We start from the raw sequence: 6,185 nt of genomic DNA, 5'->3' as shown, positions 1-6,185 counted from the left end.
ACTAATTGAAAAATTTAAGGTGGAGTTATTGAGAAAATAAGGGTATAAATGTCAAATTATAACATTAAATCATAAAACGACACTTAAATAGAAACAAAAAAATTCTTCTAAAACGACACTTAAAAAGGAACGGAGGGAGTATTATCTACCCTATAAATTAAAATTGATTTTATTATGTTACTAAACTAACCTAATAAAAGAATTAAATATAAATTCTGAATTAAAAGACTAATAAGAAGCATAGTTACTAATTAAGTACATATTTTAAATTAAATTAAAAAAACCTGGGTATTAGAATCCAATGTGGTGAGTTCTTTCTGGTGCATGGTGGACGCTCATCTTCTGGGCGTTAGATCTGGATACTTGATGATCTGATGGCGGAGAGGCGATGGCATATTGTAAGCCTTGCATGGGTTGTATGTACCGGATCTGTGAGCAAATATCTTGTAAAAAAATAAGAGCCCTGGCCAGGCTCAAACCCACGTTATGCTTTTTCCTTTTACCAAACGAGCTGCATTAGTCATTCATAACAATAATGACAATCAACAAATAAATATTAAAACCTGTGGTAAATGGAAAAGTCAACCAACTGGGCCCACTTTGCTATGACCAGCCAATGGAATGAGGGAAGAGAAAGTCTTTCGCTGACTGACCAACAAGAAGCTGACAACGCGTGGTCAAAAAGTCTCCTTCCTAGTCATCATCTTCAACCTCAGTACATGCGGATCTTGCTATAGATTTTGCTGCAATCTTTCCTGCGGATTTTTCCGCGAATTCTTCCTCCGCCATGGCTACACTTCAGAACCTGCAAAAACAAAACAACAAAGACGCACAAGCTACCCAGATACACTTATTTCGAGGCTACGAAATCAATGGTGTGATCGCTATTGTCTGAAACGGCCTCTAACATGGAAAACGAAAGGTTGGTCTTTCAAAATCCTAACCATGGCAACTTGGTGTCCTCACGTGAAAGCTTTGATTTAATGGCATGGAACCTCTCTAAATCATTCAACAGACTCAAACAACCCATCAAATTGCATTGAAACATGATGAATTATAAAAAACAAAATTTAATACAACACCATAGTTATGCAAGACATGAAACATGAATACCGCACACTCCTACATACTATAAACCTGATATACTGGACGTATGTTACCTGAGGAATCAAATTGGATGAGTGGGAGACCTTGAAAGTGGCTGCCCTTTGTGTTGCAAATTTGTGACTTTCCTTGGAATTTTCTTCTTCCAAACCCTTGCTCTCTTGCCCAAAATTTTCGTCCCCTTGTGGCTGAACGTGTTTTGCTTATATAGAGGAAGGAATTAGGGTTGGAAATATGGATTTAAATCATGAGATTGGTGAGAGAAAATATGAGAAAGATTTTATTGAAAAATCAACATGAAACCTTACTATATATGGTTCAATCTCCTTTCAATCAATATATTTGATTTAGTTGAGCCCCAATAGTGGTTTTGTGATTGAGAAAATCAAATCATTCATTAATTTGAATTTATCTTATTTTTCCTTGATTTAAATTGAATAAAAATCAAAAAATAAATAAAATAAAACTCCAAATTCTTTACGAACGAAATTCAATGGTTCCTAGGTGTTTCTTGGGCTTTTATATGATCCAAAATAAAGTCTCATGATTTAATTCATTATCTTTGGTATTTTGCTTGATTTATTTGCCATTTAAATGAATAAAATTCAAATAAATAAAAATAAAAATTCCAAAAATATAAAGATGGATTTATAGGCCCTTTTATGGATCATACATGTGCTTGAAATCCAAAACCTAAGCCCATTGGTTCAAAAATGCAAAATTACCCAATTAGGGTTTTGTGCACTCTTTGAATTTTTCTCAACTTGTGCGCTTCATATCTCCCTCAATATTTAAGATATGAAAGTGTTCTAAGACTTTTTGGAAAATCCAATTTGTCCTCTACAAGCCACTTTAGAACATATTTTGCATTTGAGGATTTTATATTGAAGATATGGCTCCTGGAAGAAAACAACTTTTTGCGAGTTTCTAGAAGGACCTGTAATGTTTTGGCTCATATCTCTCAAATGAAGCATTTTTGCCCTTGGCTTTAAATATACAAAGTTGTAGAGAATTCAATTTCCTTAAAAATAGGCTTTGTTTGGGAAATTTATGATGTTCCATGTGATAGTTATGGCTGGTCAAAGTTGGGTTGACTTTTAGTTCAAAACCCTAATTTAGAAACTTTAGGTTTTGATGATTTTTGAGCTTTCCTTGATGAATCATGATCAATTATTGATCAAATTATGATGATGTTGACAAAAAATCAGGAGTTTTGACTGTACTTTGACCATAGTTGACTTTTAGGTCAAACTGGTCGACTATCGACCATTTGAGCAGTTGATTGGGCAATCTTGGGAATCAAGTCTTGAAACTTGGCATGAGGATACTATAAGGCATATGAGAGGCCATGAAGTCTACTTGAAATATCATAAGTTGATTTTACTTGGAAGGGAGCAAAACCCTAATTGAAAGCTTGTTGCTTAGGAGACAAGTAAGTGTGCTTATTCCTCAGTATTTGAAAGTCAGGTGGAACAGAATATTTTGAAATATGATGGGAAAATTTTGGGGTATGACAGCTACCCCTTGTCTCACCCCAATTTTTGACCCACATATTTCGTCCATTTGATATTATCGCATTCGCATTTAGTGTGCATTCATTCATAGCATTTTTTTCCGCATAACTTGAAAATTGACTTTTTTATTAAAGTAAACAAAAATAGCTTAGATAGTTTAGATTAAATTTAATTTTTATATTATTTTATTTTTTTTAGTTTAGGTTTAATTTAGATTAATTTTTAGACTTTAATACTATTTTTATTTCTAGTCTAGATTTAAATTAGGTTAATCTTTTTAGTTTTAATATCATTTTTATTTTTAGTTTAAATTTATTTTAGATTAATTTTTATTTATTATTATTATTATTAACATTTTTTGTTATTATTATTGTTATTGTTATTAGTGTATTTTATTTGTTTATGTCAAAATGGAAAAAAAGCAAGTGGGAGGGACCACTTATACAGTCCTCTTCTGCAACATTATACCTCTGCACCTTCAAAGCCAAAGACAAAACTCCAAATTTGCTGCAAAAATGAGCCAAATCTTGCACTAAAATGGATATACAAACCTGCATAACACGAAGGCACAAAATCAGAATACCACATATGTTCAAAATAGCTCCCAATTCCCCCCCCCCCCCAAAAGCATCGGATCCCTCTATAAAAGAACTAAGAAAACTAAGAAAAAGAGGAGAAGGCCACGAAAATCATAGGAAACACTCCTTAACCGAGTCTTCAGTGCCCTCAAACTTTCAACCCAAACCCCTGCTAAAACAAAAAAAACTACTCCACACCAAACTTCACCATTCATAAGTTACCACACACTTCATTCACACCGGCTTCAGATCAAACACTCATAGTCATTCACGCAAAAAACCCTATCACTGAAACTCAACCTTCAAACCTCTACTAACAACATTCATCACCTTCTTCACCACAAACCGCAAAACCTGCATACACTCATTCAAACACACAGAACCACACAACCCTCAAATCACTCTCCGAATCCGCTCAAAACCATAAACACAGCAACAAAACACACGCAAGAGAAGAAGTAGAAGAAGAACAGAAGGGAAGAATCGAGCTCACCAGGGATCTTCACCTCCGAAAACATTCAGAGTTGGTATTTTTTTCCGATCCCCCTACAAACCTTTGCGAACTGTATAACTAGAAGTATTTGCATAATGATTTGAATCTCTATTTATACTTTGAATGTTGGATCTGTGCTTGTTCTTGATAATATGCTTTCATTCTTTGCGTAAATGCTACTCGAATCTTGTCGTAGTCGAGAGAGAGAAGAGCATTTCGTTGTTCTAGATGTTGTTTCAAGTTCTCTGTTGATGATAGAAACAGAGCGCCGAGAACGAAAACGTGAGCGAGAGGAGAGAGCAAATATGGGAACAGAGAGATCGAGACCGTGAGAGAGTTATGAGGATTTTATTTCTGTGTTTGTATTCGCGTGAGGGAGTGAGAGAGAAGAAGCGAGTGAGATCGTGAGAGGGAGGCGGAGAGTTTCATTTTTGTTTTCTTCGTTCACTGAGTAGCAGATAAGAGAGGCGTGTAAGGTTTAACGTGAAGAGAGATTTGTTTGTTCTTTTTATTTGAAATTAAGGAGTATTAATTGAATAATTAAGTGAATCATGAGGTGGCGGCTGGGTTTAGTTGTTGCAGCTAGGGTTTTTTTTTATCAAATTTTTCTCCTTCACAAAAGATTGGCCGAATGGGCCTTTATGCTCTCAAGCCCAGCGCCCAGAATGTTATGATGCACCCCATTTCATTTTTTTTCTCTTTCATGCCCATTTAGTTTTATTTCAATTATTTCCATGTTATATATTCATTCTATCAATTATTTCTTTAATGTTTTTTTTGCTTGATTTTTATTCCTTATATTAACAATACCAAAAACATTATATTCATCTCATTCCAAAAAATCAATAAACCTTGGTCCAACGCCAAGTCGTCAAATAATTTCTCGATCCAACGTCGAGTTTCTTCTTTTCAAAAACCTTTTTTTTAAATCGAAACACATTAATAAAACCAAGAGATTAAGTGACAAGGGGTGAACACCTCTTGAATACCTTGATCTTTTGAATCAAAACACATTAATCAAACCAATAGATTAAGTGACAAGGGGTGAACACCTCTTGAATACCTTGATCTTTTGAATCTAAACACATTAATCAAACCAAGAGATTAAGTGACAAGGGGTGAACACCTCTTGAATACCTTGATCTTTTGAATCAAAACACATTAATCAAACCAATAGATTAAGTGACAAGGGGTGAACACCTCTTGAATACCTTGATCTTTTGAATTAAAACACATTAATAAAACCAGTAGATTAGGTGACAAGGGGTGAATACCTCTTGAATACCTTGATCTTTTGAATCAAAACACATTAATCAAACCAAGAGATTAAGTGACAAGGGGTGAACACCTCTTGAATACCTTGATCTTTTTGAATTAAAACACATTAATCAAACTAAGAGATTAAGTGACAAGGGGTGTGTTAGAACAAGATTTGTTCTGATCAATTATCTTAGTTTTGATGATAACAATAATATGAATTTTGCTTAAGATAATATGGTACTCTAATCCAATGCAATTTCCTTTTCAGGAAATATATAAAGAGTATGCATAATTCAGCGCTCAGAAGCTTTGTCTCAAAGGGTTCAGCATGCAACATCAGAACATGGTCTGGCAAGACATCAGAAGATGGTCGAAGCAGAATCAGAACATGGGTCTATGGAAGCATCAGAAGAACATGAGATCAGAAGCACTGAAGTTCTGATGGTATCACGCTCAGAAGCACTTCAAGGTCAGAAGATCAGAAGATGCTTTGCACCAAGCTGTTTGACTCTGATGATATTCAAACGTTGTATTCACAAACATCAGATCAGAAGGAAGTACATGTGGCAGGCTACGCTGACTGACAAAAGGAACGTTAGAAGCTATTAAAGGCAACGTCAGTAGACACAGCGTGAACAAGGCTCGAGGTAGTTGACAAAAGCGTATAACATTAAATGCGATGCTGTACGGAACACGCAAAGCATTAAATGCACTCAACGGTCATCTTCTCCAACGCCTATAAATATGAAGTTCTGATGAGAAGCAAGGTTAACGATTCTGAACAAAACAACTCATATTAACTTGCTGAAACTCTGTTCTATTCAAAGCTCAGAATCTTCATCTTCATCAAAGCTCACTACATTGCTGTTGTAATATATTAGTGAGATTAAGCTTAAACGTTAAGAGAAATATCACAGTTTGTGATTATAGCTTTTAAGAAGCAATTGTAATACTCTTAGAATTGATTACATTAAGTTGTAAGGAACTAGAGTGATCGTGTGGATCAGAATACTCTAGGAAGTCTTAGAGGTTATCTAAGCAGGTTGTAACTAGAGTGATCGTGTGGATCAGAATACTCTAGAAAGTCTTAGAGGGTATCTAAGCAGTTGTTCCTGGAGTGATCAGTGTGTGATCAGAAGACTCTGGAAGACTTAGTTGCTGACTAAGTGGAGAACCATTGTAATCCGTGCGATTAGTGGATTAAATCCTCAGTTGAGGTAAATCATCTCTGTGGGA

This window comes from Vicia villosa, linkage group LG1, assembly GCF_029867415.1.
Source record: "Vicia villosa cultivar HV-30 ecotype Madison, WI linkage group LG1, Vvil1.0, whole genome shotgun sequence".
NCBI classification, from domain to species: domain Eukaryota; kingdom Viridiplantae; phylum Streptophyta; class Magnoliopsida; order Fabales; family Fabaceae; genus Vicia; species Vicia villosa.
This window is presented reverse-complemented; position numbering follows the sequence as displayed.